We start from the raw sequence: 13,906 nt of genomic DNA, 5'->3' as shown, positions 1-13,906 counted from the left end.
AATTTAACTATTTGTTTAGCACCTTTGAAATGTACAGTGACAGAATTCAGAACATGGGCCATTCTTACAGTACACAAAGTCAGAACTGTAGGATAAATAATGGGTGCATATAAGCAGACAATGAAAGCTCTAACAAAATTTGATGATTACATTTCTCTAAAAAGGGTTATAGGCTACATGTGTACCACCGAGTCAGAAAAGTAGGTGAAATTAAGAGGAGTAAATAGATTACATTATTAGGGTGAGGCACATGGGCTACTAATAGCTTAAAAAACAACATACACTTAGTATTACTTTCTTAGCTACAGTATACATATCAACCTGGCAACCTGGCATATTAAATATTTTATGCAGCATCATACAATACATTTTTAGACATTTTAGACTCACCTTGTTGTGCTGTGCTCACTTGAACAGGAAGCTGGAACGGCGGTCCTTCGTGGGCAAATTTTGTCATCAAAGTCTGGCATTCTCTGTATTTATGGTGCTTTCAAGGCAACTGGGAACTCGGGGAAAAAAACAAGGTCTAATCATGATGATTTCATTGATCTTCAGGTCGTAGCTCTAGAAAGAGCCCCGACTTCCCCACTTTCAAAGTCCGAGTTGGATGACCATTCCAAACATATTTTCCAGTCAGGGCTAGTTTTTTTCTGGAATTCCCACTTGTCTTGAACTCACTGAAGTCAAGTTTTCGCTACTGTAGATATAATGTGATTTGATGTCATGTTATCTGTGGCCAATTACCTTGAGCCATCTTGGATGGACACTTTTAATGTAACTCTATGGTAGCACCCAAGGGGCTTGAATCTTTGAGGTCTACCCTTAGACTTGGCGGTGACGTACTCTCCCCAAGAGTGACAGAACACTGAGCTAATCATGGTGCAACTAGAGAACATTACCAACACCTACGCTCCGTATTTTCCGCTGGCAGCCCCACCACCACAGAAAGCACTTAGCTAGGCTGAAACAGCTGCATTTCAAAGCAGCCTTACTCAAGAAAGTAAAAAAGAGACCATGTTTGTATGCGGCTTTATTAACTCAATGATTTTTTTTGTTTTACATTGTTTGCAAACTGATATGTGACATGTATTAAGGCCAAAATAACATTCTTTTTTTTTTTTTGCTAAGAATGTGGGGCTCAAAATAGGTCCTGAGTGATGGGTCGCCACTGGATGTTGCTTTTAAGATGACAACTCCAATCCACAAAGCCTGCTCTCGGCCCCACATCGTTGGTGAGGTTCATCAGAAACTTTCATCACCATGGAGTAGAGTTTAGTCCACTGTAGTTACCTATATTTTTTTGTTAACGAGGCAAGTCAGTTAAGAACAAATTCTTATTTACAATGACAGCCTACACTGGCTAAACCTGGGCCAATGTGTACCACCCTATGGAACTCCCAATTACTGCCAGTTGTGATACAGCCTGGATTAGAACCAGGGTGTCTGTAGTGACCCCTCTAGCACTGGGATGCAGTGCCTTAGACCGCTGCGCCACTCAGGAGCCAAAACACAATAAATTATTGTTGTTCTTTCTGTTTTAGTCTGGTGAATAATGTTGGATATTTATCGATAATTTTGTATAGTTCAGTTCGATTTTCCACTCATTGGTTTTGAACATTACATGGGCATTAAACAACATATTATTCAGTTTGATCCAAGTAAACAATATACCGGTATTTCTATTTCAGGTGATTAACCTTTGAAATGACTGCATGTCATTTCATGTTTGATTCCATAAAGTCTCCGCAATTACATATAATTTCTCTCCCCAACAACAGGAACTAACATTATTCTACTGATAAATACGTAAAATAAAATTTTTGAAATCTGTCTACATTAGAGTAGATCGGAATCAAAAGATTATCTTTGCATGTCACACAGGAACCAAATGCAATGTCAATTGGCAACATTTGTCAAAGCATCTCACGGAGGATAATAAGGCCTCTCTCTGTATGAGAAATTACAGGTCAACACCCCCTGTTCCATGTCGTGATGACTCCTAATTACAATTTATGTAATAAGCAGGAGAGAGTTTTGCAAGCATGCAGAAAAGGAGAAAGAGTTGTTATGGTTGTCAGTTATGACAGTTTTCATTTAAGAGCCTCCCTTTTTCAGTGTTCTCTAGTGGTAGCACTGCTGTCCTCTCACTTAGCAAATAACTTGGCTCTCATTAATCACAAGGTACAAGATCATCTCTACATTGTACATCGGAGTGGGGAAGACATGTAGTTAGTCTGCTGCTGCTGCTGAGAAGTCCTGTGTAGCTCAGTTGGTAGAGCATGGTGCTTGCAGAGGTTATGGGTTCAACAAGGGGTTAGGGATTCAACAAGGGTTCTTCTAAGACCCTCAAAGTTCCTTGAAGAGCCTTAGGGTTCTTGGCACTGAAAATGTTCCCCAAAGTTTTCTTCCAAGAACCACATAGGAGGTGGGTTAATCAAGGATCCTCTTTAGTTCTTGGGGGTTCTTTCTGGAACCTAACTGCCCAGGCACTTAACTGAAAAATCTTAAGATCTCCTCAATTCAGGGTTTCTCTCTTTATGATCCAAATGTATATTGTTTTCATATTTGTGCAAATAGTTGTGTTATTTGACAATTTCTCCCTTTTTAAAATTATTATTTTTAAATGGACACAATTCAATGGATATGAATCAACAAAGAAGTAATACTATTTTAAGAATATGTCAAAGGCTATAGCTGCATAGGGTGCAGATGACTGAACTGCTCACTTATTTGTTTGTGTCTGTGTCTGCAGGTAGACTTCCGGCGCTGACAGAGATGGCCGCCTCACTTCGCGTTCCTAGGAAACTATGCAGTATTTCGTTTTTTTATGTGTTATTTCTTACATTATATTTCTTACACAGGAAATATTATGTTTTATTACATACAGTCGGGAGCAACTATTGGATATAAGAGCAACATCAACTCACCAACATTACGACCAAGAATACAACTTTTTCGAAGCGGATCCTCTGTTTGGTCCACCACCCAGGACAATGGAACGTGTCCCAGCCGGCAACCCAAAACAACAGCGCCGCAGAAGGGGCAGACGAAAGGTCTTCTGGTCAGGCTCCGTAGATGGGCACATCATGCACCGTTCCCGAGCATACTACTCGCCAATGTCCAGTCTCTTGACCACAAGGTAGACGAAATCCGAGCAAGTATTGCCTTCCAGAGAGACATCAGAGACTGTAACGTTCTTTGTTTCACGGAAACATGGCTCACTCTGGATACGTCATCAGAGTCGGTACAGCCACCCGGCTTCTTCACGCATCACGCAGACAGAAACAAACATCTCTCTGGTAAGAAGAAGGGTGGGGGTGTATGCCTTATGATTAACGAGACATGGTGGGATCATAACAACATACAGGAACTCAAGTCCTTTTGTTCACCTGACCTAGAATTCCTTACAATGAAATGCCGACCGCATTATATACCAAGAGAATTCTAAGGATTTTAACAAGGATAATCTGAAAACAAGGCTCCCTAAATTTTATCAGCATATAGAATGCACCATCCGAGCTGGCAAAACCCTGGATTATTGTTATTCTAACTTCCACAACGCATATAAAGCTCTCCCCCGCCCTCCTTTTGGAAAATCTGACCACAACTCCATTTTGATGCAGCCTATAGACAGAAACTAAAACAGGAAGCGCCCGTGCTCAGGTCTGTTCAACGCTGGTCAGAACAATCTGATTCCACGCTTCAAGATTGCTTCGATCACGTGGACTGGGATATGTTCCACATAGTGTCGGACAATGACATTGATGAATACGCTGATTCGGTGAGCGAGTTTATTAGCAAGTGCATCGTGATGTTGTACCCACAGCGTCGACTAAAACATTCCCCAAACAGAAACCGTAGATTGATGGCAGCATTCGCGCAAAACTGAAAGCACGAACCACTGCTTTTAATCAGGGCAAGGTGACCGGAAACATGACCGAATACAAACAGTGTAGCTATTCCCTCCGCAAGGCAATTAAACAAGCTAAGCGTCAGTATAGAGACAAAGTAGAGTCACAATTCAACGGCTCAAACACGAGACGTATGTGGAAGGGACTACAGTCAATCACGGACTACAAAAGGAAAAGCAGCCCCGTCGCAGACAAACTAAACAACTTCTTTGCTCTCTTTGAGGACAACACAGTGCCACTGACACAGCCCGCTAACAAAACCTGTGGGCTCTACTTCACTGCAGCCAACGTGAGTGAAACATTTAAACGTGTCAACCCTCGCAATGCTGCTGGCCCAGACGGCATCCCCAGTCACATCCTCAGAGTATGCGCAGACCAGCTGGTTGGTGTGTTTACGGACATATTCAATCAATCCTTATCCCAGTCTGCTGTTCCCAAATGCTTCAAGAGGGACACCATTGTTCCTGAGCTAAATGACTATCGCCCCGTAGCACTCACTTCCGTAATCATGACGTGCTTTGAGAGACTACCCAAGGACCATATCACCTCCACCCTACCTGTCACCCTTGATTACCAACAACGACAAGACGGCCTACAGGGAGGAGGTGAGGGCCCTCGGAGTGTGGTGTGAAGAAAATAACCTCACACTCAATGTCAACAAAAGAAAGGAGATGATCGTGGACTTCAGGAAACAACAGAGAGAGCAGCCCCCTATCCACATCGACGGGACAGTGGTGGAGAGGGTGGAAAGTTTTATGTTCCTGGGCGTACACATCACGGACAAACTGAATTGGTCCACCCACACAGACAGCGTGGTGAAGAAGGCGCAGCACCGCCTCTTCAACCTCAGGAGGCAGAAGAAATTTGGCTTGTCACCAAAAACACTCACAAACCTTTATGCACAGTCGAGAGCATCCTGTCGGCCTGTATCACTGCTTGGTACGGCAACTGCTCCGCCCACAACCGTAAGGCTCTCCAGAGGGTAGTGAGGTCTGCACGACGCATCACCGGGGGCAAACTACCTGCCCTCCAGGACACCTACACCACCCAATGTCACAGGCAGGCCAAAAAGATCATCAAGGACAACAACCACCCGAGCCACTGCATGTTCACCCCCCTATCATCCAGAAGGCGAGGTCAGTACAGGTGCATCAAAGCGGGGACCAAGAGACTGAAAAACAGCTTCTATCTCAAGGCCATGTTTACATACCCTTCGTTACTCATCTCATATGTATATACTGTACTCTATACCATCTACTGCATCTTGCCTATGCCGTTCGGCCATCGCTCATTCATATATTTTTATGTACATATTCTTATTATTTCCTTTACACTTGTGTGTATAAGATAGTTGTTGTGAGATTGTTAGGTTAGATTACTTGTTAGATATTACTGCATGGTCGGAACTAGAAGCACAAGCATTTCGCTACACTCGCATTAACATCTGCTAACCATGTGTATGTGACCAATAAAATTAGATTTGATTTGATACTGAGGAGGAGGCACAAGGTATGTACAATTGGTATTGGTTTGTCTCATAATGTTATGCAGATCACATGTATCATCTACAATTAATTTTGAATTAATGGTTTCTCTGAAAGCTTATAGGACTCAGTCACAGCAGCAATCTTCCTCCTCCCTTGCCTTTTCACTGAAGATCCCAGAGGCCTCAACATTATGGACAAGGTGTGTGTATGAAAACTGTTGTCAAAAGTCAACAGTTTTTTCATTCACATAATTTTTGCCACAAACACCAAGATATGAATACTGTTGTGTGCACGTTCTGTTTATCATCTCTGTATAATTAGATATTTTTTGTATTCAGACTTCACCCTCCCTACACATCTGATGACTATAACAGGAAACCTATTAACCTGCAGTGCAAAATCATTGTGGCTATGGATAGCCTACAGAGGACATCAACATCACAACACGCAAGAGGATATACAGTAGCTATTGGACTTGGGGCTGGTAGTATTTAGATTTTTCAATTCTGCTTTGCCACTAAAATCATAATAAACATTGACAACTAAATTATTTTTGTTATTGTTATTTTTATTATAATAATTGGGGGGGGGGGGGCACTTCATAAATGAACCCTAAAAGGGTTCTTCAAAAAACCTTTTGGGGTTCCCGCACAGTTTCAATTTGAAGAATCCCTAAAGGACCGTCCAGGAACCTTTACTTTTAGAGTGTACGCATGCAGGGATGGAAACTAAGGATTTTGGCCACTGGCCAGCCGGGCTTGAACACTGCAATTTTTTAGAAGCCTTGTTCCAAAATCTGTGCCATGCAATATTTGAAAAGACAACATTTCACTTGCTGGCGGAGCTTGTTGGTCACATGTTCCATATTTTCTTATTTCTTATTGTTGTTACTATCATGTTTCAGATATGACCCAGACACAGACAGTGTTGAAGAAACAAACGTTTATTTCTACAACAGGGGCAAGCAAACGACAGGTCAAAGGCAGGCAGGGATCAATACTCCTGAGAAGGTGCAAAGGGTCCAGAATGGCAGGCAGGCTCAGGGTCAGGGCAGGCAGGGGTCAATAGTCCAGTAAAGTGGGGTAAGATATAGAAACGGCAGGCAGGCTCAGGGTCAGGGCAGGCAGAATGGTCAAAAACAGGATGGACTAGAAAACAGGAACAAGAAACAAGCAGGAGCAGGGGAACAAAAAGCTGGTAGGTTTCACGAAAACAAACTAATGTGTGTGTGTGTGTGTGTACGTGCTTGAGTAGGTGCATGTGCTCTAAGGTGTGGAGAATCAGAGCAGGTGGTCAGGCCAGTTCAAGTGTTCAGCAGTCGGAAGCTTTGAGGATAGAAACTGTCTCTGAGCCTGTTGGTCCGAGACCCGATGCTGCGATACCTGCCCATCGGTAAAGGAGTCAACAGTCCGTGATTGGAGCGTGTGTGGTCCTTGATGATGCTGCAGGACTTCCTCAGGCACCGTTTTGAGTAGATGTACTGGGCCGTCTTCACCACCCGCTGGAGGGCCTCATGTCCTGTGATGCAGCCGATAACCCCTGGAGATGAAGCTAGCAAAGATCTGGACCTAGAACTAAAGTCTATTACAACTACAATACCCAATACACCAACTGCCATACAAAGGTTGTGATTACTGTAAGATGACAATATTGGAAAAAGTCAGAGATTATCAGAGTGTGTCTCCTCTGGCCATACCCTGTTATTGCAAGGCTGACGTTGCAATGAGTTTATCTTGTACTGTACTATCCCTATAGTGTTGTATCTTCCTTACAAGGGTACATTTTGGCTCTACTTTAAATCCCTATGGTGAAGACACACTATCTGTTATGACACATTGGTGGTAACAGCACAAACAGTTCCTGTTTGTAAGTTATCACTGTCTGCCATTGTTATTCTTACCATGGGTGATATTCAGAGCACAATGGGAAGCATGCATTTAGGTGTAAAAACGTCATAGCACTTGATGCTATGTTGTTTTGGGTGAAGTTTGTTTACTTGTTGTCATCAATGCACACAAGATGCAAAGGGCAGCATAGTAGTAAGAAACACTATGTCTGTGCACTCTCTATCCCAGATAACAGACCCTTAAACAGACCCTACTTTTATACAGACTTTAATATTGAACATTAAGCATTTACACACTAGACAGAGTGTGTGCTGGTGACCTGTGGGGACAAGAAGACTAATGCTTCTGTATGGTGCGTATGCTCCAGCCAAGTCACGTGTGTTTGGAACTGTTGGCTGACTTAATTTGTTGCACTGGGAATCCTTCTTTGAGCTAAACCACAAGAATGAATTTCTCCTCCATCAATGGCTGATACCATACAGCCATCCGTAGATCAGTGGTAAAACTGCATCCTCAAACACAGCCATTGTTTATGATTATGGAGCCAACAGGTTTGATCCACACAACTAAGTAGATAAACATGTTATTGCCATGTTATATTGGCGGGGTAAGAATAAAACAAGGGATAATGTCTTAAAATTTAGTAATTTGTACCCTTGGTTTCATTAACCCTGGTATATTGCTCAGCTGCAAAGGGGATATGTGAATCATGTAGCTTTTTCTGATTATGGAAATGTGAAAAATATTACATTTGGGGAGACATTTCCGCCCATGCAAAAGAGCACAGACCTGCACAAAATTACTGTAGAAGTCGTTTTAAGTCATTGCTATTGCATGTGCAGATGTTGGTTGAGAGATTGGCTAGTGAAACACAACATGAACAATATTTCAAGTTCTCCTGTTACTTTGAGATATGTGAATAGTATACTACAAGAAAACAAATTATGGGAGCACTCTGAACCTTAGTTAAGATAAATGTACAGAAGCCCCACATTTATAATCAGTGTATAACCTAACTTGCCGTTTGATGACAGCTGACAGCTCTGTTAAAAACACCACACATAACATCTTGTTGATGAACCTCGCCTTCTCCGTGGGTCTACACACTCATCAATGTTTACTCACTGGCAGTTGTGAAACATAATATTGCCATCCTCTCATACTTCTACATAGATATAAACATATGCCTTGTTTCTCCCCCACCATAAAGACGTGTGTGATTAAATGTGATTGGTGTAGAATGTAAATTCTCCACGTAATTGCACCTCTCTCTCACATGAGGAATAACAACAAACTCTCCAGCTTTCATAATAGGGGGCAATGAACGCTAGAAGCCTATTTTTGATACTTAAGTGGGAAATTGAATAGCAAACAGAAGAAAACATATTGCAACAGTGCCAGGGGCAGCCCTCACCCAACCCAAATAAAAAACAACAAAGTGCACCTTTAATTATTTTGTGTCTCCCACAAACAACTTTAATTGAGTCGGAGGAAGCAGGGGAGGGACTGCCAACACACTGGCTTGTGTTCATTAGGGATTTTACTGTCCCCTAACAGATCTTTTCTGTGACTACATAGTCACAGGCGGATAATGACCCTGTTGTCACCCCTCTCGTTAGCTGAGGCCAGGCCCCAACAGGCAGGCAGGCACACTCTGCCCAGGGCTACTGATAACAGTAATTGGATGGTGTGCTGCCTGGGTGTGGCCACAAGAGGGGTGGTGGTGGCGGTGGCGGTGGGTGGAGTATTCCATCAGAGCACGGGTCAGTAAACTTGATAATAAACCCCTATGAGACACACTATATCCATCTACAGTTTCAAACCTGCTAATTGAACTGTCCACTGGAGGAAGAGGGTCTCTATAGAGCTTTTATCATTCAATACATTTAAAAAAGGTGGGGGGGGGGGGTAATTTAGGATTGTAGAACTTGAAATGTTTCTGATCTTCACTAAATGCACTGTAATGTGTCTGGCATTTTCAGTCAAGAAACAATCGACTAACAGATCCAGACACATTGAACTCAAGCTTGTAGAAATAATATATAAGATGTAGCAGAGAGGATATTCAATGTGGTAAACCAGTCAAATGAATGGGTTGGCAGCAGGACCACAATTCAGGGTCTCCTTGTCCTTTGTTGATTGGATGTTGGCCTTGTGGTTTCTTCTGTTGCCTTGGCAACCTGTAATCGTAACAATTGGTGCAATATCCTGACAGTGATTTTCTAATGGTTTTGTTGGGCCACTGGTTGCTACAGTGACTACTTTAGCAGCATAAGATCAAGAAGGTGTGTGTAGTGGAGAGAGAAAGCTGTCTGATCTGACAGTCTCTCACTCATAGCATATGTCATGTCCACCATGAGAATAATAGAGCCTCAATCACTTTGATATCATATGAAGTATTGTTTATCCTGCACTGAGTGATCCACTTAAGGCCACAATCCTGAGTTTGTGTCTCAGGTAAACGGCATCCTTGCCAGAGGCAAGTGGCTTGGGAAAATGTAACCGCTCTCAAATTCAAAGATGGATGAAAGTTCTGACAGTCCATGTGATCTAAAAAGCCCTGGACCTAAGATAACAGAAACCTTACCCTTAGTTCAGCACAGGGTTGTATATCATGTTCATTGGCCCACCGCCCTTCAAACAGCCGACACACACACACACACACGCACACACACACGCACACACACACACACACACACACACACACACACACACACACACACACACACACACACACACACACACACACACACACACACACACACACACACACACACACACACACACACACACACACACACACACACGATATGTATCTGGTTAATTGCAAATCATCTGTGATGTACACGACTGCTTCACTAATTGCTGCTGGAAGCTGTGCTCATTAGTGGTTCTCATCTGGCTTGGTGCACAAGCTAAACAACCTGCAAACGATCCAGCAATTACTGCTATTTTACCACTCCAGGGCCGGGAGTGTATCAGGAAAATAGCTGAGGTAAATAACAAAGGGGCGTTTGGCCCGCCACAGAGTGAGAAGAGAAGCACCTCATTAATGAGTACTTGTGTGTGTTTTAAAGGAGCCACACCAGGGTAGTCCTGAAGGTCTTTACCAAGGCTCTCTGCAGTACAGCAACACCCATTCAAATTAGTGGATTCTGCTATTTCAGCCAAACTCGTTTCTGACAGGTGTATAAAATCAAGCACACTGCATAGACAGACATTGGCAGTAGAATGGCCTTACAGATGAGCTAATTGACTTTCAACTTGGATGCCACCTTTCCAACAAGTCAGTTGTCAAATTTCTGCCCTGCTAGAGCTGCCCCGGTCAACTGTAAGGGCTGTTATTGTGAATTGGAAACGTCTAGGAGCAACAACGTCTCAGCCCCGAAGTGGTAGGCCACACAAGCTCACGGAACGGGACCAATGAGTGCTGAAGCGCGGAAAAATTATCTGTCCTTAGTTGCAACACTCACTACCAAGTTCCAAACTGCCTCTGGAAGCAACGTCAGCACAATAACTGTTCGTCGGGAGCTTCATGTAAGCGGTTTCCATGGCCGAGCAGCCGCACACAAGCCTAAGATCACCATGTGCAATGCAAAGTGTTAGGCTGAAGTGTGTAAAGCTCGCAGTCATTGGAATCTGAAGCATTGGAAATGCATTTTCTGGAGTGATGAATCACGCTTCACCATCTGGCAGTCTGGGTTTGGCTGACGCCAGGAGAACACTACCTGCCCGAATGCATAGTGCCAACTGTAAAGTTTTGTGGAGGAGGAATAATGGGGCTGTTTTTCATGGTTCGGGCTAAGCCCCTTAGTTCCAGTGAAGGGAAATCTTAATGCTACAGCATACAATGACATTCTAAACGATTCTGTGCTTCCAGCTTTGTGGCAACAGTTTGGGTAAGGCCCTTTCTTGACCACGTCCCAGTCGCAATATTCCATCATCTAGTGGAAAGCCTTCCCAGACGAGTGGAGGCTGTTTGGGCAGCAAAGAGGGGGACCAACTCCATATTAATGCCCATGATTTTGGAATGAGATGTTCGACGAGCAGGTATCCACATTCTTTTGGTCATGTAGTGTATCATTTATTGACCAAACTGAGTTTTCTTGTTTACCAATAAAGTGGTGCTACATTGACATTGTGTGGTCATACAGTGCCTTGCGAAAGTATTCGGCCCCCTTGAACTTTGCGACCTTTTGCCACATTTCAGGCTTCAAACATAAAGATATAAAAGAATCAACAACAAGTGGGACAGAATCATGAAGTGGAACGACATTTATTGGATATTTCAAAAAATTTTAACAAATCAAAAACTGAAAAATTGGGCGTGCAAAATTATTCAGCCCCTTTACTTTCAGTGCAGCAAACTCTCTCCAGAAGTTCAGTGAGGATCTCTGAATGATCCAATGTTGACCTAAATGACTAATTATGATAAATACAATCCACCTGTGTGTAATCAAGTCTCCGTATAAATGCACCTGCACTGTGATACTCTCAGAGGTCCGTTAAAAGCGCAGAGAGCATCATGAAGAACAAGCAACACACCAGGCAGGTCCGAGATACTGTTGTGAAGAAGTTTAAAGCCAGATTTGGATACAAAAAGATTTCCCAAGCTTTAAACATCCCAAGGAGCACTGTGCAAGCGATAATATTGAAATGGAAGGAGTATCAGACCACTGCAAATCTACCAAGACCTGGCCGTCCCTCTAAACTTTCAGCTCATACAAGGAGAAGACTGATCAGAGATGCAGCCAAGAGGCCCATGATCACTCTGGATTAACTGCAGAGATCTACAGCTGAGGTGGGAGACTCTGTCCATAGGACAACAATCAGTCGTATATTGCACAAATCTGGCCTTTATGGAAGAGTGGCAAGAAGAAAGCTATTTCTTAAAGATATCCATAAAAAGTGTTGTTTAAAGTTTGCCCCAAGCCACCTGGGAGACACACCAAACATGTGGAAGAAGGTGCTCTGGTCAGATGAAACCAAAATTGAACTTTTTGGCAACAATGCAAAACGTTATGTTTGGCGTAAAAGCAACACAGCTCATCACCCTGAACACACCATCCCCACTGTCAAACATGGTGGTGGCAGCATCATGGTTTGGGCCTGCTTTTCTTCAGCAGGGACAGGGAAGATGGTTAAAATTGATGGGAAGATGGATGGAGCCAAATACAGGACCATTCTGGAAGAAAACCTGATGGAGTCTGCAAAAGACCTGAGACTGGGACGGAGATTTGTCTTCCAACAAGACAATGATCCAAAACATAAAGCAAAATCTACAATGGAATGGTTCAAAAATAAACCTATCCAGCTGTTAGAATGGCCAAGTCAAAGTCCAGACCTGAATCCAATCGAGAATCTGTGGAAAGAACTGAAAACTGCTGTTCACAAATGCTCTCCATCCAACCTCACTGAGCTCGAGCTGTTTTGCAAGGAGGAATGGGAAAAAAAGTCAGTCTCTCGATGTGCAAAACTGATAGAGACATACCCCAAGTGACTTACAGCTGTAATCGCAGCAAAAGGTGGCACTACAAAGTATTAACTTAAGGGGGCTGAATAATTTTGCACGCCCAATTTTTCAGTTTTTGATTTGTTAAAAAAGTTTGAAATATCCAATAAATGTCGTTCCACTTCATGATTGTGTCCCACTTGTTGTTGATTCTTCACAAAAAAATACAGTTTTATATCTTTATGTTTGAAACCTGAAATGTGGCAAAAGGTCGCAAAGTTCAAGGGGGCCGAATACTTTCGCAAGGCACTGTATATCGTAGCGTCATTTGAGTCACAGGCATAAGTCTCGACAAAAACATCTCTAGTCTACACAGCTGGGTGACCACAGATGCTTCCTTTTTTGTGTATATTTACACAGTCATTATCGAGTGTATCATTAACATTTACTGTATGTCTTGTTTTTGGGCAAAACATAACTAACAGCTCTCAAAACACAACTACTAAGCATGCAGGGTCACGTACTATCAGACACACACACACACACACATCGGTTAATGCTGCTCCCTCCCTCACTACCATCCCCACCTTTCTCCCTCTCTGTGTGTCTTTCTCTTCCTCCCTGTCTCTCTCCATATCTCTCTTTCAATTCAATTCAATTCCATTCAAGGGGCTTTATTGGCATGGGAAACATATATTTACATTGCCAAAGAAAGTGAAATAGATAATAAACAAAAGTCAAATAAACAATAAAAATTAACAGTAAACATTACACTCACAAAAGTTCCAAAGAATAAAGACATTTCAAATGTCATATTATATCTATATACAGTGTTGTAACAACGTGCAAATAGTTAAAGTAAAAAAGGGAAAATAAACCAACATAAATATGGGTTGCATTTACAATGGTGTTTGTTCTTTCCCTCACATACACATTACACAAACAAAGAGGGAACTCATAGGGTCCGTACTCAAGAATCCGTGCCTTTATTTTATTTTGAATTTCAGTTTACCTATTCTTTCTTATTCCTTTTAAAACAGGATTTTACAGAAAAGCCAGCTGTCCGCCCACACAAAATCTATTTTCCCCCCATCACTCTTTACAATGGGAAATAATGGCTCAAAGGTAGGATTTTGAAATGATTTGATAAACACATTACAGTGGGTCCATACTAGCGAACATAAGCAATACTTTTTATCAGCCAATTAA

The sequence above is a fragment of the Oncorhynchus keta genome, chromosome 35 (assembly GCF_023373465.1).
Source record: "Oncorhynchus keta strain PuntledgeMale-10-30-2019 chromosome 35, Oket_V2, whole genome shotgun sequence".
Lineage (NCBI taxonomy): Eukaryota > Metazoa > Chordata > Actinopteri > Salmoniformes > Salmonidae > Oncorhynchus > Oncorhynchus keta.
Note: the sequence above shows the minus strand (reverse complement) of the source record.